Source organism: Helicoverpa armigera, chromosome 30, assembly GCF_030705265.1.
Source record: "Helicoverpa armigera isolate CAAS_96S chromosome 30, ASM3070526v1, whole genome shotgun sequence".
NCBI lineage: Eukaryota > Metazoa > Arthropoda > Insecta > Lepidoptera > Noctuidae > Helicoverpa > Helicoverpa armigera.
The window spans coordinates 1011814-1034699 of record NC_087149.1 but is presented as its reverse complement, the minus strand read 5'-3'; the positions used below and the strand labels follow the sequence as shown (position 1 = coordinate 1034699).

Below are 22886 nucleotides of genomic sequence, written 5' to 3'. Positions count from 1 at the left end.
TGAACTCCTCAACAAAGTTACCCGGGCAATCCAATAACCCTTGGTAAGACTGGTTGTCAGACTTACAGGCTTCTGACTACCCGAAACAACTGCCAAAAATACTCAAATGTCAGCAAATAGTTAAATAAAAAATTATTATTAGAGCAGAAACTCTCAAAAATATCGATATCGATAAAAAATGGGAACTTGACAACACTATGACGAATCGATGACCAAAAAAATAACGCCAAAAGTATCCAAAAAAGAAATTAGCAGATGCACCACACAAATCCAATGCACGCGGAGAAAGTGCAGTCCAACACGCGAACACGCACTCAAACACACACGAAAAAACTAGCAAAAACACACTATTTTTTTACACTCCAAAAATTAAAATTTACACTTGGAAAAACACTGTTTTTGTATACCTAAAAGTTGTTTGAAAAAAAGCACTGTTTCCGTCACTTTTCGGTAGATATAAGATATGCGTTATGGCGTCCGCGCGCGGCAAATGACAGCCGGTGACTGGTTGGATTCCGTCACATTTCAGATTATCGCGGAAGTTTTAGGGTTCCGTCGCGTTGCGGGTTGTTTTTTTATATTCAAAATCAAAGTCTAAGTAATTTTATTTCATTTAGGTCTTTACGAGCACTTAGGAGAGTGAAAAATATAAATAAATGTGATAATTTCTAAATTATTTTCGTGTTAGATACTTTTTATTCGGATGCGTGGAATAGTTCCTATATTACGCGGGTTAAAAACGCTGGTTAGGGGTTAGAGATATAATAATTTTCTCGGGTTTAAAAATGTATTTCATTGACGGGAAGGTCTGAATATTATTAAAAACTCAAATATGTATACGAACTGGTTTCTAAACTACTGGTTCTTTGGGTCAATTCAATACATATAATTAATTCCTTGATTATCGTGTCCAGATGTTGAATGTCTTAAATATATTCAATTTTTGTTATTTACAACAGCTATTACTATTATATTAAACGAATTAAAATGCCTGAACCATATTTAGCACAGTTTTTTTTTTGCAAGTTAAACTCTTCCCGAGTAACATAGGCTTTATTTTATACCGCAACGGGCAGCTTTTTCCATGGGACGCGGGTGAAACCGCGGGAAAACGTCTATATGACAATAAAATGACGTATATATCTATTCTATTCTATTTTTATTTATGGCAATCCGTGTCGATGTCAATGTCGACGATTCTGCCAATGACAAGTGAAATGAGAAGCAAGTCGTGCTTGTGATTAAAAAAACAAAAAAGAAACAAAAACAAAAGGAATTTAAGATGCTGTTGTAGCCGATCTTGTGTAACTTTAACTTGTTAGTAGGACGACACTGAAACAAACAGAAATACATTTACATATATAAAAATAACAACAAAATGTTAGTAACATATAACATATAAAATATACCACAACCTAACTGTAGCCTAAAATAGGCCACAGTTTATAGTTTAATGTTGTTTCGATGAATAGACATTAACAGCAACTGGAGCAGTTCTGGACAGGAGTGTGATAAGAGGGAACGGAAATTAATAGGGAGAGGAATTTTGAGTTTTTGGAGACGACCATATAAATCGAAAGAGGAGTTATTAGGGCAGTTAAAAAATATATGGTCCAGGGTACCCTCATCCAGTCCGCACTCGCAGAGGGACGAATCCTGCACCCGAATTTTGCGCAAAAAGACCGGAGTGCAACAATGACCTATCCGTATTCTGCACAGGACTGAAATAACCTGTTTGGGGTATTTTTTAAAATGGGAGAACCACGGTTTTGGTTTTACAACCGGTTGGATAGCGTAATAGGAGCTGCCTTTCTTTTTGCTGGAGATATTCCACCATTCCTGCCACGAGGTGTCAAGACTCAATTTAGGGAGGTTGAGTAGGTCATGCCCTTGAAGGGAGAAGTGTGCAAGGTCAGCCGACTCAGATGTGCATGCGTCTTTGGCCAAGGCGTCGGCACATTCATTTCCCTTTATACCGCAGTGACTGGGAATCCAAACTAGGTGGACTACTTTTTCTTGCCTAGCGCAGGAGTAAAGGGACTTTTTAATTTCCAGGACAATAGGACAATGGAGTTTAGTTCGAAAGGAATTCTGGGATAGGGCTTGGAGACAACTAAGGGAGTCAGTAAAGATAACTCCGAAGTTGATCTCATGGGACTCTATAAAGCGACAAGCTTCCAATAATGCCACGCACTCGCCTGTAAATATAGAAGACTCCTTTGGACATCTAAATTTAAGAATGATTTTCGAGTTCTGATAATAAACCGCGGCCCCAGTGTAACCACCATTAAATTTGGAAGCATCCGTGAAGAACCGTTGAAACCCAGTCCATCGTTCACCCAAAACCGCATTAAAGGCCGAATTTGCCGATGGGGAGTTTTTAGATATGCCAATGTTATAAAATATTTTAGGAGTAAAGCAAAGAACTTCATAGGAGTAATTAAATAAGGGAAGTCTGGGATGTGATGTAATAGGGGATTCTAAATTTTGGAAAAATCGGAATGCTTTTAGGAAAAGGGGCAGTTCTTTATGTTCCCAATACTTTGAACTGTGACATAGGGTGTCAAGCTCTCTGAGTTTTGGGATGAGAGGGTGGGATGACTTGGGAATAACCCTGGATAGGAATCGGGAAGCGAGATACTGCCGTCTTAGGGCTAGGGGGGGTTCAGCGCATTCGACCTGTAAGGCGTTAATAGGCGACGACTTCATGCAACCTGAGATGATACGAAGGCATTGAGACTGAATCCTATCTAAACCGGCCAAGGCACCTTTGTTACCTGGAATCACAAGGTGTGATCCATAGTCCAGGATACTGCGGACTAAGGCATTATAGACTAATTTCATGGTGAAGGGATGGGCCCCCCACCAGACACCTGCGAGAGCTTTTAGAATGGAGATTGCCCTTTCGCATCTCTTAATTAAATAATTTATGTGATGAATGCCGGATAATTTGGAATCTAAGTAAACGCCTAAAAATTTAGCTTTTTTCGCTATGGGGATGCCTTGTCCTTGGATGTTAACGGAAACCTGAGGGATCAGCAGTTTTCGGGAGAAAATCACTACCGAGCTTTTTGGGGCAGATAATTGGAGGCCATGGTCCAAAAGCCATGTGTGCAGAGAGTCCAGGGAGAGACAGAGAGATGAGGCAGCGTCCGCAATTGACGGATTGACTACATACAACACCAGATCGTCGGCGTATTGTAGAAGATGACAGTCAGAATTGAGGCAGGAGCCGATGTCTGCTGTGTACAGGTTGTACAGTAGAGGGCTTAAAACTGAACCTTGAGGAAGGCCCTTCCACGTCTGTCTCACCTCAAATACCTCTCCCTGCACTCTGAGCATCAAAAAGCGAGACATGAGGAGAGCGCATATACATTGAACCATCTTACCCGGAATCCTCAGCTGTAGCAATTTTTGCCTGAGAACTGGAAGAAGGACGCTGTCGTATGCGGAAGATATGTCAAGGAAAGTGGCTACAGCGGATTCATTTTTGGAAAAGGCTGTACGGATATCGGTAACCAGAATTGCCACACTGTCCATGGTACTCAGCCCCTTTCTGAAGCCAAACTGATTACTCGGCAGTAAATCCCTCGACTCTACCAACCACTCAAGTCTGTTTTTAATTAAATGTTCAAGTAACTTGGCCAAAACTGAGGACAACGCAATTGGTCTAAGGCCATTCGGATCATCAGCAGTCTTGCCGGGCTTCAAAAGAGGAATGACTATCTGAATTTTCCACTGGTCAGGAACCCAACCAAATTGGTAACAATAATTTATAATTCCTAAAAAATATTGTTTAGCATCAGAACCGAAGTGAGCTGCAAATGAATACGGTATGCCGTCCATGCCAGGGGCGGTATCCCTAACATGACGTAATACCGCATCAAGTTCCTCCAATGAAAAAGGTTCATCCAGGGGGTCATTCAAAATATTAACAGGCGGGAGCAGAAGTTCTGAGGAAGAAGGAACATAGGCTGGAGCAATTTTGTCGAAAAAGGATTCAGCAGTTTCTCGCGTGATGGGGGAAGAGATAGATGGGGAGCAGCCTCGCCTAAAACGATTAATGCTCTTCCATACTGCTGATATGGGAGTGGAAGGGGACAGAGAAGTGCAGAACTTGACCCAACCTCGACGTTTCTTCTTGTGAAGAAGACGCCGAGACTGAGCTAACACTCGTCTGTACCGTATAAGATTGTCGCTATTCATCGCATCATTGTACTGTTTTTCGGCCTCTTTCCTTTCTTTAACAGCCGATGTGCATTCTTGATCCCACCATGGGGGTGACGGGATCTTGTTTCTGGCACAGTTGCGCAACGGAAAGATAGAGTCTGCGCTTGAAATTATGGCCGAGATAAAGCCATCGTAGCAGTTCTTAGCATGGCAGTGACCATTAAAATCTTGGAAACTTGAAGTTAAATTTGGAAGCATACTAATTTTCTCCTCCAGTAAAGATGCAAACCTCGACCAATCGGGTTTGGACAAGTTGTACTTCAATAGTGGAGGAGAAGTTTTCTCTAAATAAGTTTTATTAAGAAAAGTTATAACAATGGGGTAATGGTCGCTACCATGCGTAAGGGTAGTACATTGCCAATGAATTGATGCCGCCAACTCTACGGAACAGAATGTGAGGTCTACACAACTCTTTTGCTGTCCGGGAAGGGATCTACGAGTAGGACTACCATCATTTAGGATGCAAAGGTCTAGGTCATCTAAGATTTCTACCAAACCTTCCCCAAAGGAATCACAGCGATTGGAACCCCATCTAAAATGGTGACAGTTAAAATCACCCATGACAAGCACGGGTCCTACAATGTTGTTCAGAATATCTCTAATAGTAGCTAAGAACCTGTGCTGTGGGTGGGAGATATAGACAGATAAAACTGTGATACCTTCTACTCTACCTGCGACTATATTCATATCACCATCCAGAGCAGAAAGTGCCAAGGTCGACAGTGGAACACGATTATTAACGAGGAGAGCCGACCCTCCATAGCCATCAGATCTGTCACATCTGAGAACATTAAAATGTGGTATATTAAAACTGAGACTCGGGGTGAGCCAAGTCTCAGCAATTGAGCAAGCCAAAGGCTTGAATTTATTAAGAAGGAATATGAGGTCGTGCTTCTTATGCCACACGCTCCTCACATTCCATTGTAGGAATATTTGACGGGACGCCATTTTTAATTTTTGAAAGGAGATTTACTAGTTGATAGGCAACGTTGGACGGTATTTCAGCATTATTAGTGGATACAATAGTAGTTAAGAGTTTAATAAGAATTTCTATAATTGATGAAGCATTATTGCCGGTGAATGGATTATTTAGAGCGCAGCCATCAGGCTGTGAAGGTGCAGGGGAGTTAATAATTTGCTGATGAGCAGCTTTATCATAAGAGGGAGATAGAGGGGCATGGGTCTTCGGCTTGAGGAAAACGGTTTTGCGGTATGACTGAGTGGAGGTGGGAACTGCTTTTGTAGCATTCGCATAGTTGCGAGAAGCGAGTGGGACAGTTTTGCTGGCCTCAGCATAAGAGAGGGACTTCTCAGCCATAACAGTCTTAATGGCCTTCTGTCTGCCCAGCTCCGGGCATGATTTGCTATTTGCAAAATGATTCCCCGAGCAAAGCACACAGAATGCCTCCGCCTCAGAAATGCTGCAACCATCACCAGGGTGATCATGGCCGCATTTACTGCAGCGGGGTTTAGACCGGCACACTAGTTCCACATGACCAAACCTGCAGCACTTACGGCACTGGATGGTGGGATAAACATATTGTTGGACTGGGAGGGATGTGTAGCAGCAAAACACCCTTGGCGGTAACACCTGACCGTCAAAGGTAAGGACACATGTTTCTGTGGATTTAAATTCGGTCACTCCATCAATTATCATTTTCCTATTTATACGACGAACTTTGAGAATTTCACCGCAACCTGAGGGGACTTGTAGGTATCTTTGGGCTTCCTCTTCAGTTAAATCAGTAGGAACACCGGTAACAACACCCATGCGGGTTATATTAAACGTAGGGATGGAGGCCACAAAGCTGTTCTTGGGAAGAATGTTATTAATAAGAAATGCATTTGCATCCTGAGGGATTTAAATTCCACAGAAACACGGTTCCTGCCAACTTTTTTAACTCCATCACGGACAATGTTTACTATATTCTGTTTTTGGAGAAATATACCAAAGGTAACTGGATGCAGAGAAGTACCGGCATTAGGCTGGGGTTCCAAACGAGACACGTGGACAATGAACGGTGCCTTATCTGTAGCAGAGTACCTGCTGCGGCCAACTAAATTCCTTTGTTGTTTCGGTGGTGGGGTTGACACGACAATGTTTGCATCATCTCCGGAGCGTTTCCTGGCATTCGAGGCAGATAAGTTCTGGGAGTCCGCGATGCTGCAAGCAACATCGGCGAATTGGGATAATGGATAGTTAGGGGAAAGGGGAGCATATGCCGAGATGTCGGGAGGATCGGGATCGGGAGGTTTATTGCGATCCATCGCTAATTAAAACTAGTTATTTACCGAAACAACAGTACAACACTGGTAACGAACACAAAGACAACACACAAACACAACAATAAGTCACAAAAGGTCACTAAAACACTTGAAAAAACTGAAAATTCTAGGCACACGTGCTAACCAATAACAACCTGCGGCGAGAATCTGACGTATATATCACTTACAAAGCAATATTTACGACATGGCGAATTTCTATTCTGACATTTGTCAACCAGACTAGCGCCGAATACAAATAAGGTTTTTAAATGAAATAAATATGTGATACTATGTAAAGTAGGACAATTTCTCTGAGGGCACGACGAGACATTGAAGAAAGTAGTAGCCTGATATATTCATTGTTTACATGCATATTATTATAGTTTAATGTATAATGTAATGAGGAGGGATACGCATGCAACAAAGTGTGTGTTAAGTATGAAAGTAGATGGATGGAGAGGAAGAGGAAGACCTAAGAAAAGATGGATGGTTTGCTTGAAAGATGACATGAATAGGAAAGGAGTTACAATTTAATTTAATTTAAGTTACAATTTAACGTGCCCTCCGAAACAGTCATTGGTGTCCAAGATGATGTGATGTCCTCCAAGCCGATTACCGGCTACGGCGGCTGTTCTCGTATAAAGAGATCAGTCAGCTGCGCAGGACATATTATAGTGCACAAGCTTCACTCTCATAGCCCGATGGGACGGCAATCCGACACGACCAGGAGAGAGATCAGGTCCAAGATATACATAGAAGATATACTATAAGCCGATCAAAAATTTGCAGTCTGTGGAGGTCCAAAGTATAAAGCAAAAAACTCAGCGTCCCGTACATGAGTCTCGTGTAGAGCTATATTTTAATGTCTGAACTGACCTTGAAACGGAATCCCGTTTGCTAATTTGTTACAACCAGTTTTATAACTTTGTATGAATGTAAAGTTGTAGGTGCGTAACATAGTATGTTACTCAGATAAAACTCTTGGGTATACGATGGCTAGGTTTGGGAACTTCTCCACGCATCCGGATAAAAAGTAGCTTATAGCCTTCCTCGATAATAATAATTGGCCTACGTAAGACTGGAGCATTTTCGACCGACTTCCTAAAATAGAGGGGGTTATCAATTCAACTTTTTTTTCTGTTACTTGCTCTTAATCAATCAAGTAAGTAATTCTTAAGATTAGATCGTTCAAACCAACTCCTCAGCTTTATAAAGATACTAGCTGTGTCTCGCGGTCCACCTGCATCTTGTGGAAACAGAAAAAAGGGATAACATATAGCCAATGTTACTCGGGAAGAATGTTCAAATCGGTCCAGTAGTTTCGGCGCTTTTGGGGTACAAACCAACACACAAGAAATGTGTCCACTTCATTATGTGTATTAGGATATATATTATCGATGAATGCATGGATTTTATGTTTTTATTAATCCACAATAATCCGTGATAAGTACTTTGTAAAGATAATAAAATATTAAAGTTTATTATCTCTATTTCTAGGTAAAAACGTTGTAACTCCTGAATAATAGATTATTTATAAAAATAGTATGTAAGTGTGAATAATTATTATCAATCCTGATTACTTTGTGAAGGACGAATTAAAAATAAGTGCACTCATACTTTTCCATTAAATGAAATGGTGCAACAAGCGCATCATTTAAAGTCTTAAGAGAAAAAGTTCCTCTGATATTATTATGCTGAACCCCAGGAAGCAATTCTTTCTATAGATCTGCTTTCAATTTGATATAGCCCGTAAATGTGGAAGGCAAAAGGCTACTTTTATCCGGCTGCATTCGAGAAGTAATTTCATCTTCCTCCTGTCAGTTATTCTGTTTTCTCTATCTGCCGTCATTTTACAATAACATTCTTTCTAAACATATCTTTCACACAATCTTGAGTTATTATTTTCCGTTATTTTTTCACGTCGATGCCAAAAATAATAAAAAAAAAAACAATATGTAACTGATACGGAACCCCTTACATCTGAACAGATGTCTTCAACCAACACGTGCTCACCACCCGTCTATGTTTAGACTAAGTTTTACAACCAAATATGGCGTATATTTCATTTTGTTTTAATCTTAACTGTTGTTTCAGCCGGAAGGGACCTCCCCTGCAGAGATTTTATGAACTTAAGAAGGGAAGAATAAGTTTAAGTTAGATTTGGGCCATATTGCTCGCAGAGCAGATGGCCGATGCGGTCGAAAAGTGCTGGAGTGGAGACCACGGACTAGCAAGCACAGCGTAGGACGTCCACCAACGAGGTGGAGGACAGACGATCTTATAAAGGTCGCCGTCGACGCTGGATGCAGGTCGCTTGCAACAGGTATCTGTGGATATCTAAGGGGGGTGTCTATGTTCAGCAGTGGACGTCCTATGCCTGAGATGATGATGATGATGATGAAGATTTAGGGGATTTTAAGTAAAAATCATATCCTTACAACAGCTGTCATTTTAACATCTTTAACAGCCACTACGGGTAGTCAGGAGGGTTAGAAGCCAGAAGGTGTGACAATCAGTCTTACCAAGGGGTATCGGGTTGCCCGGGTGACTGGGTTGAGGAGGTCAGATAGGCAGTCGCTTCTTGTAATGCACTGGTACTCAGCTGAATCCGGTTAGACTGGAAGCCGACCCCAACATAGTTGGGAAAACGCTCGGAAGATGATGTCTTCTATAAAGTGTAAGAATGATATAGGTAGGTTAGGTATGCATTTACCGACAGCATATTAAAGTTATTAGTCATTGGTTTAATATAATATATCGTTCATTAAAGATTATTGTAATCTGCTTGACCACAGAGTATACCGATAACATTATTGAGGTTAATACAAAATACCAATTAATTAAATAACGATTAATGATGTAGGACGTCCTCAGGCACGGTGGAGTGATGACTTGCGCAAGACGGCTGGCAGGAGCTGGATGCGAGAAGCCGAAAATCGATCTCAGTGGCGTGCACTTGGAGAGGCCTATGTCCAGCAGTGGACTGCGATAGGCTGATGATGATGATGATGATGATCACGTATAGAGTTTTATAGAGGTATACATGTTGTAATATATTTATCTGGATAAAAAAGTTAACAGTTAGTGTTTCTTAACTGTCTTTTGCCGAGCCTTTTTCCAACTATGTTGGGGTCGGCTTCCAGTCTAAACAGAATTCTATTACAATAAATTCAGCCGTTTATAAACGCAAACAGCTAATTAAAGAATAGTCAGACAGACATATATTTGACCTCATTACAAAAACTTAAACATCTGTTGAACACTCGTTTAAAAAAATGTGTCTGCAAAACGGACCTTATTTCAACGTCATACTTAATCAGTTTTTTTTTAGATAAGTGTTCAACAGACGTTTAAAAGTTTTTGTGGTACGATGGGTTAAGATTAGTTAGTATGGGTAGGGTTCATCGATTCAATAATTACTCTTGTCATTAAAATATCATTAACACGTCTTCGTAATAAAGCCATTTTGAATTGAATTGATTAATAATAATGATTCATCTTGATTCATATTGTTTTTAATCTTTAAAATAGAATTTTAATAACTCTATTAAAATGTTATGTGGAAATCTACAAAATCAATTATAATCTTCATCAATTTTAATCTGTTGTTACTGTTACAGCCTTTTTTATTATCGTCCCACTGCTGGGCTGCGGCCTCCTCTCACACGGAGAAGGATTGAGCGTTAATCACCACGCTTGCTCATTGCGGGTCAGATTTCAGACTTTACAGTCCAGGTTTCCTCAAGATGTTTTCCTTCACCTTTTTTATCAGCAATTGGTGTCCAAGATATACTTAGAAAGTACATACAAACTTAGAAAAGTTGCATTATATGAACTCACACCCTCATACTCGAGAGGTTGGTTCTTTACCCACTAGGCCACCACTTTTTAATCTACACTAATATTATAAAGAGGCAAGATTGATTTTTTTGTTTGTTGTTGTTTGCTGTTGCTGACATTATTACGTTCAAACAAACAAACTCTTCAACTACATAATGTTAGAATGTAATACATACATAGATACATATGTAGCTACACACGTAACTATGTTAGGTACCCCAGAAATGACTAACAGCTTCGTACAATAGGCTATCGCTATAAAACTTAGATAATCTAAGTAACCGGAGACGAAACCGCCTGAAATTGACATATTTGGCAGTCGTTACAGGTAGTCAGAAGCCAGTAAGTCTGACAACCAGTCTTACATTGGGTTGCCCGGGTAAGTGGGTCGAGGAGGTCAGATAGGCAGTAGCTCCTTGTAAAACACTGGTTCTCAGCTGCATCCGGTTAGACTGGAAGCCGATCCCAACGTAGTTGGAAAGAGACCCCAACTTAATTTGATACCTTTAGCAGTGGTATAAAGTCTGCGTACGGATCGCTGTCACGCTGTGCTATCCAAAACGATATTAAACGTTAAGTATTTTTATGAAAAATATCTCAATATTAGAATTCTCAATCCTTTTCTCCAGACAGATTTATTTTATCTGGTAACCTACAAGGAAACTGACAGCCTTTTTCGCCTAAACAAAAGTGCACGTAGCGGTTCCAGTTGTTTCACTACTCCAAGCTATAATATGTTCGTTCTAGCATTTCCGCCATGACATCACACGCAGGAGATTATTTCCTTCATAGCTCAAGTGTTGGCCGTTAACGACTTAACTGACAGTTATTTTTAACTAGCGACACGCCGCGGCTTTGTACGTATCTGTAAACTATCGTTTGTAAGCTGAAGAATTTGTTAGAACGCGTTTAACTCAGGAATTACTGGGCTTGGTTTGAAAGGTCGCAAGCGCGACTGCTGTGCTCGAGGTCTCGGGTTCGATTCACGTGTCGGGCCGAAATCGCTTTGTGGGTTTTCTTAAACTTTCACAAAGCAGCCCGTTGTCTGGAAGTTGGTGATTGATTCACCCGTGCGTCGGAGAGCACGTAAATGTCGGTCCTGCGCCTGATCTCTTTCCGGTCGTGTCGGACTGTTGTCCCATCGGGTTATGAGAGTGAAGAAATAGTGAGTGCACCTGTGTCTGCGCAAATGCTCGTGCACTCCTTAAATGGGAACAGCCGCCGTGATCGAAATCAGCAGTGGACGCCATTATTATTTAGTGAGGATAGTTATCCAGGTACGTAAGAGTCATAGTTTTCTAGTGGGTAAAGAACCAACCTCTCAAGTATGAGCGTGGATCCAATTCCAGTAATTCTGTACTTTTTAAGTATTCATTGTGAACGATATGTCATTCAACATCCTTGGCAGTCGTTACTGGTAGTTAGAAGCCAGTAAGTCTGACGCCAGTCTTACAGACGGGTATTGGGTTGCCTGGGTAATTTTTTTGAGGAGATCAGATAGGCAGTCGCACCTTGTAAATCACTGGTACTCAGCTGAATCCGGTTAGACTGGAAGCCGACCCCAACATAGTTGGGAAAAGGCTCGGAGGATGATGATGATGGTTTGAAAGGTCTGTTAGAGAAAATCTATTTAGTGAGGATAGTTATCCGGGTACGTAAGAGTCATAGTGGCCTAGTGGGTAAAGAACCAACCTCTCAAGTATGAGTGTGAATACGATTCCAGTATGTATTTTTTAAGTATTTATTTCTTGTGCACGATAAACTGTAGGTCCCAGCTGTCATTGAACATCCTTGGCAATCGTTCCTGGTAGTCAGAAGCCAGTAAGTCTGACACGAGTCTTACAGAGGGGTATTGGGTTGCCCGGGTAACTGGGTTGAAAAGGTCGGATAGGCAGTCGCTCCTTGTGGTACACTGGTACTCAGCTGCACCCGGTTAGACTGGAAGCCGACCCCAACATAGTTTGTGAAAAAGGCTCGGAGGATGATGATGATGGTTTGAAAGGTTTGTTAGAGAAAGCCTATTTAGTAAGGATAGTTATCCAGGTACGTAAGAGTCATAGTGGCCTAGTGGGTAAAGAACCAACCTCTCAAGTATGAGTGTGGATCCGTGTCCAGTACCTATGTACTTTAAACATTTCTTGTGCACGATAAACTGTAGGTCCCGGCTGTCATTGAACATCTTTGGCAGTCGTTACGGGTAGTTAGAAGCCAGTAAGTCTGAAAACCAGTCTTGCCTAAGGGTATTGGGTTGCCTGGGTATTTTTTTTTTGAGGAGATCAGATAGGCAGTCGCTCCTTGTAGCACACTGGTACTCAGCTGCATCCAGTTAGACTAGAAGCCGACCCCAACATAGTTGGGAAAAGGCTCGGGAGTTGTGATGCTGATGTCACCCAAGGATAAAGTAGCTTCCCAACAGTGAAGGAGATTTTAAATTGCTTCATGAGATTCAGACTCATTCGGTACAAACAAATAAAAGTTTCCTCTTTATTATTTAGTATACTAGCTTCTGCCCGCGGCTTCGCCCGAGTAAAGTTCGGTTATATCGTGTTTCCAAGAGAACTCTTCAAAAGTCCGGGATAAAAACTATCCTGTGTTCTTTCTCAAGGTCAACTTTATCTCTGTACCAAATTTTATTAAAATCAGTTCAGTGGTTAGACGTGAAAGGGTAACAGACATACAGATAGAGTTACTTTCGCATTTATAATATTAGTAGGGATTATAGTTCACCGCATAGAAATATAGATGTAATTATGACTGTATTCTTAAGGTGTGCGAGTTGACAGGTTCATCAAGGTTAAGCTGCGCTCACCGCGGTCGCTTGATGGATGGGTATCGAGAACGCACCTCGTTTGACAAACAGGTTTATCCCAAAAGTCCTTTTGCAAAATGTCACTCAAATCTTTTATAGCTTTGGTTTGATTGTATAACAAACATGTTAGCATCTAAAACTTTCACATTTAGTAGATAAGCTCCTAATATTACTAGGATTTCAGAGTTATTTATAAACGTAAGTCGAAAAGGCTAGATGCCTTTTTCGAAAAAATATTTGACCAGGCTCCCAATTTATGAAAAATGTCGTAAAAATCCTTCCTTTGTCCGTCGTTTTTTCATGACAAAACTACTGAACCGATCTTTATTAAAAATTAATACAGAGATAGTCTAGATTCTAAAGGCCTCTTTTTAACGACGTCAAAAATCATCAAATGACCCCTCCCGCTGTGGGTTAGTAGCGGTGAGGGAGTGTCAGACTTTTACTGACTAAACACCGTCGGTAGGCCTTTTATGTACCAGGGCCGCGGTAACTCTTTCGAACAATCCCGCAGCTACGGAGACCGGAGGCCTTGAAAGGACATAGGTTACTTTTTACCCGATTGCGTGAAGTGGTTCTCCCGGGACGTGAGAAAAACCTCGGGGTTCATCTATATAACGTTAAATAAAATTACGTAAACAATACTAAGTTTCAAACAGTACATACATACATTTTACCCAAAATTGTATTCTTTTTTTTTAACCTGGCAACAATGGAAGGGCCACAATTGTTCTCTATGGTATCGCGTAACACAAAGGTTTTTACTTTTAAACAAAGTTATCATTTTATCGCTTTCTAAATATCCACAATTGTTTTAGATACATTGTTCTTCTTAAACGTGTTTAAAAACTAAATGGGATGTGTCATACAACTGTATCTATTCTAATATCATTTAAAAAGAAAAACTACTGAACCAATTTTAAAGATTCTTTCACTGTTGGAAAGCTACACTCTTCCCACTCCTTCCGTTTATATTTTATCCTTATACGAGCAGTAGTTCCCTCAAGATGCAGATGAAACTGCGGGAAAACGGCTAGTTTTTTTTTCTATAACCTGAGATTATACCCTTACTTACATTACAATCCGATCTTGGAAAATTGAAGTCAATAAAAAATACAAGAAAATCTAAATTTATGCAAGTATTCTTCTGCATCACTTGTTTAGGCTAACGCGTTTAAGAGATATACTTAAAATAATTCGTCATCGTAATTTTTTTGGGGTAAGACCGTCAGCATTCATTCCATATGTAACATTGTTCCGAACCTTATAATATTTCAAAGCAAGGCAAATGACGTATACGAACCTAACCCTAAGAACCTCCTCCTTTTTGGGAGCTCGGTTGAATATTGACAGCTGACGCACGCACAGACAATACGAAAAGGCGCTAAACTGTTTAATTGAATGCAAATGGCAATCAGTCGCAATCTGCAGACTAAAAAGTCGGCCGGTAGTTGGCCAAATTAAAAAGAAAACCTGGATTCAATTTATATATTAATTAGTCGGTCTGATACGGGTACTTTTTCAACGTCAAAAAATAACCCCCAAAACGCCCACCCTTCACCACTTCCTATGTGTTATTGAGAAGAAGTGGCGCAACAAACTTCCCAGCAACACAATATGTCTGTCTGTAGGTTAGATAACCCTTTCAAGAATGTTTTATATATGCAATGGTATCATCATCTGCCTAGCCTTTCCCCAAATATATTGCGATCGGCTTCCAATCTAATCGGATGCAGCTGAGTATCAGTGTTCTATATAAATTGGTATACAATGGGTAGGTAAATTGCAGATGATGCAAAATGATAGCCGACTAAAAGTTTGCAGTGTGCACTGTTCGAAGCATACCGAAGGCAAGGCAACAGGTATTTTCTCAAGGCGTTATTATTACACACGATTGGAATGTTATAAAGCTCACGACTGTTCCCGTAGCTTGAATACTGCGAAACGGCGGCCATTTTGAATTTTGACCTTTTTGCTGTCCGAGTCTTGTGTCAAGTATTCGTAATGTTGGCAATTTAAGAATTTTACCCTTATAATTTATTCGTATTAATGATGTAATGAGGAGGGATGATACGCATGCAACAAAGTGTGTGCTAAGTATGAATTTAGATGGATGGAGAGGAAGACCTAAGAAAAGATGGATGGATTGCCTGAAAGATGACATGAATAGGAAGGCAGTGAGTGTCAGATAAATAGGTTGTCTAATTAACTGTAAGTATAATAAAAAAATCACTGTAGGAGAGTTATCTGAAATCTTTCTGGATCTCCACACCGTTGATAACCATAATTCATCTTTGTGTTTTGTCTCTGTCAGGTAATTAAGACTGTTTTTGTACCTTCTTACCGAAATCTGTTTGCATTTATGTCACCTCTATTTTAGCAAGCTATATTTGGATTATTACTAAAACAACATTGGTGTAACATGCACCTTTACTGCAATTATGGTAAAAATAACGATGAGTACATCATCATCTGTCGAAACTTTTCCCAACTATGTTGTGGTCGGCTTCCAGTCTAACCGTATGCAGCTGAGTACCAGTGCTTTACAAGGAGCGACTGCCTACCTGACCTCCTCAACCCAGTTACCCGGGCAACCTTATACCCCTTGGTAAGACTGGTGTCAGACTTACTGGCTTCTGACTAACCCGTAACGACTGCCAAAGATGTTCATACGACAGCCGGAACCTACAGTTTATCGTGTTACTTTACTGCACTTATGATAAAAATAACGATGAGTGCATCTTACCTTGATATTCTAAGGTTAAGTTCTTACTAATTTATAACTAAGTTATTAATATTTTATTTCTATTTAAATCACCGTGGCAATAAGCTGTCAAGTTCTATAAGAGCGACATCAATATATGAGGATAACTTGGTCTATTTTAATATTGCTATTTATGGAATAAGATTACCATCAGGAAAATTAATTAATAGACCTCACTTCATAGATCTATACAAATATAATAACATGAAACATTTTTTGTTTCTACTCTAAAGGCTACGGAACTACAGAACTGATTTGAAAAATTCTTTCACCGTTGGAAAGCTACACTCTTCCCGAGTAACATAGGCTATATTTTATCCCGGTAAGGGCAGTAGTTCTAGTAGTGAAACGACAGGCAATCGGCTATAGTCGATACTCTTTTGTGTTGTTCATGAGTCATGTTCTCGTTTTCTTTCTTTCAAATAGTTATCTCATAGAAACTGCTACTTCATTATAATGTGCTTGATAAGCAAACTGGTTAGCTCTATTTGTTAATCAGGTTGCGATAAATTCCTAGCTAAACGGACCTTAAAGATACCTGCTTTGAAAGCATGCATTTAATGAATAAATAGTTCTGTCAAATTAAATGTCAAAGTATGCCGTTGAGTGCATTTCGCGCTAGTAAAATGGCACTTGGACATTCACCGTTTTCTTTGTGGGAAATCATCAAATGACCCCTCCCGCTGTGGGTGCAGCGTGAGGGAGTGTCAGACTCTTACTGACTAAAACCCACCATGTTCCTTCTTGGCCCCTTTACGTACCAGCGCCACGGTAACTCAAGCGAACAATCCCGCAGCCCCGGCAGGCTTTGGCCCCAATGGGCGCCTCTAAGGTACATTAATATGAATTGGGAATTTAATATTTCTTAACTGGCAACTCCATTAACCAAAGACTAGATAGCAATCGCGCCCAATTTTGAAAATGGAAGCAAAAAACGCGGGCGGTTAGAATTACGTCACTATTTGCCAACAAACAATAATGCCATTGTTAAACTTATTTATTGACCTTATTGTCATAGAAATATGGTCTAATTTTGACTACCAGTGAAATTTTGAAGTGTAAAATGTATCTTGGTTTGAAATAATGACCGTAGTTGGGTGATCTCGCCCTAAACAATCCTGGCGGCGGACGATCATTGCAGAGGCGGCGGCTATAGGCAGAACGTGGAGCGAAATAAAGCGCGAAGCTCAAGACCGAACGCGATGGCGGAGCACTGTGGATGCCCTCTACCATCCCACCCATCTAGGGGACATAGGACTCTAAGTCAAGTAGGTGATCTCACTATGGCTTTCGGAAAATTAATAATGAATACAGAATATTTTTTTCTGATTCCGTGAAATTGATAACGGTGCAAGATCGATTAACGGTAGTTTCCAATATTCATTTGCTTACCAGAGATACAATATTGAAATCAGCCCCATACGACTTACGTCAAATGATTACATTAGAGGAAGTCTAAAAGTAGCGCCAGTTACCAGAAGTAGAAGACTGTCATGGTATGGGCATATAATGAGGAGGGATGATACGCATGCAAAAAAGTGTGTGCTAAGTATGAATGTAGATGGATGGCGAGGAAGAGGAAGACCTAAGAAGAGATGGATTGCCTGAAAGATGACATGAATAGGAAGGGAGTGAGTGTCAGTATGACGATTAACAGGGGAAAATGGAAGAGGATGACATATTGCGCCGACCACAAGTAAAATTGGGAACAGGGCAGGAGGAAGAAGACTACTTACGTCAAATTCCTCTCTAATAAGCAAAACAAAATATAATAGAGCATTGGGAACGGCCGTAAATAATTGAAGATATTATAATTGATTGTTTATGTATTGTTGTTCCCACGAATATCGGAGAAATCTCTTCTTAGGTAGATCATACATGCCGGGGCTGCGGGATTGTTCAAAAGAGTTACCGCAGCCCTGGCACATAAAAGGCCTACGACGGAACACGACGGTTTTTAGTCAGTATCAAATATCAAATGGGTCATTTGATGATTTTAAAAAAAAGATAGATCATTCATATGTATTTAGATAAATTTTAAAGCACACTCTTCCAAAACTGCCTCGTTAGTTTAGTTGTTGCATAGCGCGATTGCTGTGCACAAGGGTTCGATTACTGGGTCGGGCCAAAATCGTTTTGTGGGTTAAAAAAAGCTTGGACACAGGTGCACTCACTATTCGTTCACTTACCTTCACCGGAGAGAGATCACAAGCAGGTCCGACATTTACGTGCTCTTAGATGTACGGGTGTATTAATCACCGACTTCCAGACTACGGGCTGCTTTGTGAAAGTAGAGTGAAGGAATAGTGAGTGCACCTGTGTCCAAGCAAATGCTTATAACATGTCCTGCACAGCTGACTGATCTCATAAAACTAAACAAACAAAATAAATGAAAATGGTTCGATATTTAAAATCTTACCAACTCCACCATGTTAGTTTCCGCGCATGCGCCGTGCATCGCATTCTGTCACGTTCCGTTTAACGCGCTTGATGTACAAGCGATCAAGTATTTAGGTCGCAGAGAAAATTCATACTTTTTTTATAAAAGGCTTATGTAATTTTTGAGCTGTTTATTAAATAAACAATGGTTAACTATGTGGATATAGTTTCAGTTGGCAATTTGGTTTTGTGTTCTGCTTTTTAAGATGCGTCCAAAACACGTTAAGTCATCATCTGCCTAGCCTTTTCCGAACTATGTTACGGTCGGATTCCACTGGACACTGGCTGAAGCACTGGTACTCAGCTAGAGACTAAACGGATGCAGCTGAGTGCCAGTGTGCTACATGGAGCCACTGCCTATGATTGGACTGCTGGGGCGGCTGCCTACAACCCTGTGGTTGGACTGGTTGCCAGACTTACCGGCTTCTGAATACCCGGAACGACTGCCAAGTATGTTCAATGACAGCCGGGACCTACAGTTTAATTTACCCTCCGAAACACAGTAATTGGTGTCCAAGATATACTTGAAAGAACATACAAAACTTATACTCGAGAGGTTGGTTCTTTACCCACTACGCCAGCACGACTTTCCTTCTGATGTCATCACAAATTCTCAAAAAGGGCGTGTCTACTTTTCAGAACTACTTAAAATTAATATTACTTCACGGAAATCATGCGTCAATATCAAGTCATTTGTTTATTGTTTTTGTATGTCAGCTATATTAAGAAACCAGGATAACAGGAAATATAATATAAATTGTATTGAACGTGACATATTTCTGTTAATTAAAACATAAAACAATACAATGAGTTATTTTATTGACTAATGATTACATTGTAATATAATAATAATCCAGCGTATCTATCCTAACTTAATAAAGATGAAATATTTTTTGTTTGTACCCTAAATGCTCCGAAACTACAGAACCGATTTGAAAAATTCTGTCACAGTTGGAAAGCTACACTCTTCCAGAGTAACAGAGGCGGTTTATCCCGGTACGGGCAGTAGTTCCGACGATATGAAGGTGAAACCGCGGGAAAGCGGCCGGTGATCTAGACACACGGCAGTGTGTCCGCCAAGTTCGAGCAAAAAAGGCTATATTAAAAGGGTTATATTACACGAACCATTTCGGGCCAAATTCGACCCCCCTGTAACTCAAAATCTATTTTATTTACGCATATCAAATTTCTAGTATCTGTTAAGACCCCCTCACTTATCTAAAATACAAAATTTCATTAATATACCTATTGTAGGTCTTGAGATATTGACGTCAGAAAATCGCTATTTTTACTATACACTTATTCACTGATTCACTTATTCACTGATTCACTTATTCACTGATTCACTGACTCACTCATCAAAAACCTAGACCACTTCCAATGGTCGTATTGACTTGAAATTTGGCATGGAGGTAGGTCTTTATGTCAAGGTAAAGGGAAAAATCTGAAAATGGCCAAGTGTGAGTCGGTTTCAAAATAATGAAGGTGTTTTATACCCGGTGTAAATTTATACCCCTAAGGAACTAAAACGAACTAAATTTATCTATATTTATATAATATATCTTCGAATGGTACAAAGGTTTGTATTTAGTCAAAGTAAAGTAAAAATCTGAAAACGGCCAAGTGTGAATCACTTTCGAAAATAACGAATGTGTAACTTTGATCCACGAACATAATATATGATAACATGTCATGTCAGTCAGTTGGTAAATCTAGTCATAGTTAATCTAGTTCATTTCTTTGTAAGAAACATAGTGCATATTAAAAAATCTAAAAGATAGTATAAATGAGACATTTCTTTAACTAACTTCATCATAAGAAAAAATAAAATAAACAACCTTACAAAAATAAATGAAATCCCACCCAAAACAAAATGTGAAAGACTGCCAAGTTCGATAATATGGGAATGCTTCGCCTATAAAAGAAGTGAGATCTGAATAAGTACCAAGTTCCATACACATACCTCAGTTAAAAATAGTTACTTTTTAATGATTATTACTTGGCAAGTTTTAATAGAAAATTAAATACTTGATTCATTGCGTTTAGTAGGTTTATAACAAGGTGTATGAAAACTTGCCAAGTAACATCATTAAAAAGTAACTATTTTTAACTGAGGTATGTGTATGGAACTTGGTACTTATTCAGATCTCACTTCTTTTATAGGCGAAGCATTCCCATATTATCGAACTTGGCAGTCTTTCACATTTTTGTTTTGGGTGTATAATAAAGAGGAAACAAGGCTCCAAAACCATACAACAGAGTTAGAAATATTCTCTCACTGTACACAGGCTATATTTTATCCAGGTACGGGAAGAAGTTTCCCGAGAAAGTCCAAGAAAACATCATCATCTGCGTAGCCTTTTCCCAAATATGTTGGGGTCGGCTTCCAGTCTAACCAGATGTAGCTGAGTACCAGTGCTTTACTAGAAGAGACTGCGAAAACCACGGCAGCAGCTTATGCTTTAGTATGTCGGCTATATTAAGAAACCAGGATAAAAGGAAATTAAATATAACCGGGACATCAGTTGTTGTTTTATTGACTAATGATTACTCTGTATTCATTATTATTATGTCCTATATTTATTTACGTTATCCTTATAGGAAGGATGTATTATAGGGAAGAATTATTTATTCCGGTAACCAGTATTAATAACCTTCATAAATTATGAAAAGGCTAGTTATTAATCGTTGAATATATTGAAACATAGGACATTTTTTCTGTTGGGAAATCGTCAAATGACCCCTCCCGCTGTGGATGCAGCGTGAGTGAGTGTCAGACTCTTACTGACTAAAACCCACCATGTTCCTTCTTAAGCCCTTTATGTACCAGCGCCGCGGTAACTCGCGCGAACAATCCCGCAGCCCTGGCAGGCTTTGGAACTTCATGGCTAACAGTGTACTAATAATTTAGAATTAAAAAAAAGGCGAAAGGCAGTTTATATTGGAAACTCGCAACCACACACAACATATAGATAGCGCGCGAGTTGAATGCAGTCGGGGTCTGAGGTAAAGAGCCCCCCGCCAACCGCACGCCCCACCTCACGCGCCTGCAGTGTAGTACTGTGCCATCCTTGTCAACTATCATACCGCATTCCTAAGCTCTGCATTCAACTCGCGCGCTATCTGTATGTATGTGATTGCGTAAACAAATGTTTCACGCTAAACTGCAGTGTTGCAATATAAAATAATGTTAGATATCGCAATTCGTACAATGAAATGACTTTCCCGCGCAAAAGTTTTGCAAATGGCGGAAAGTTATTTGTGGCGGTAACTTTTAGTTTTTTTTAATTAATTTAGTTGATTGACGCGTTTTTCTGGACCTAAAGCTTATAATTATAGATGGATAACTATTTAGTAATGTGGTAAAGCCATTCACCAGAAGTTTTCATATATTAGTCCTAACATAGAAAAACGACCTATCCTAATATTACTGTTTCCTAGGTCCAGTGGTCCATGGTAGTCATATTGTGCGACTGCGTTGCATGAAGTCTCGGGTTCGATTCCCGAGTTGGCCCGAAATCGCTTTGTGGGTTTTAGACTTTCACATAGCAGCTCGGAGTCTGGAAGTTGTCGGTGTAATGGTCGCTGCACACAGCGGGCGGGACGGGACGGTGACGGGACGGCGACGCGACACTGAGCAGTTGTAATGTACTAGATATTACGGAGGCCGCCACACAGAGCCGTCCCGCTCGACGCGACGTGACGTGACGATCTAGTACATTGTATCTCGTCGCCGTCCCGTCCCGCCGCGCCGCGCCCGCTGTGTGCAGAGACCTTAACACCCCCGTACTTGGGACAAGTGTCGCCGGCGTCCTCGAGTGCTACTCAGTAGCAGTTGTTGTTACAATTCCACGTCAGAGGCCGTCAGGCGGATTTGAGAACACTGACACTTCTGTCTGTAGCGCTTCTATGTAAAAACTACTGAAACAATTTGAATGAAATGATCATGATGTGATGTCCTCCTAGCGGATTATCGGCTACGGCGGTTGTTCTCATATATGGAGATCTGCCAACTGCGCAGGACATATTATAGTGCACAAGCATTTGCGCAGACACAGGTGCACTCACTGTTCCTTCACTCTCATAGTCGGAAGGGACGGCAATCCGACACGACCGGAGAGATCAGGCGCAGGACCGACATTTACGTGCTCTTCGATGCTCTGGTGTATCAATCACCGACTTCCAGACTCCAGGCTGCTTTTCGTAAGTTTCGAAAACCCTCAAAGCAAGTTCGGCCTGTCCCGGGATTCGAACCCAAGACCTCGTGCTCCGCAGCCGCGCTTGCGACAGCTAGACCAACGAGGCAGTCAATGTTGAATGAAATACGGTGCACCGTAAATAAACTACCGTATTCTATGTAAACCTTCTGCATCTAAACTCTTTGCTACAATATCATGGAGCGTGGCTAATCGCGACCTTGAGAGCTGATAAGGTTGACATCATCTCTCCTTGTTTGTATTTTACTCTCTAGCGAACAAAACGTTAGAATTATGATCATACATTGAAGCTGGAAGTAACGTGAAATAATGATGATATTTT

General features: G+C 40.4%; 1 protein-coding gene across 1 annotated transcript in view; it reads right to left on the bottom strand.

The window, feature by feature from the left end:
* Positions 1 to 481, bottom strand: part of LOC110382949 (spectrin beta chain, non-erythrocytic 1) — a 102561-nt gene extending 102080 nt beyond the window's left edge. The window contains exon 1 of the mRNA XM_064042871.1: positions 349 to 481. The gene's annotated coding sequence lies outside the window, so the exon portion shown is untranslated. The remainder of the gene's footprint in view (positions 1 to 348) is intronic.
* Positions 482 to 22886: the final 22405 nt, after the last annotated feature.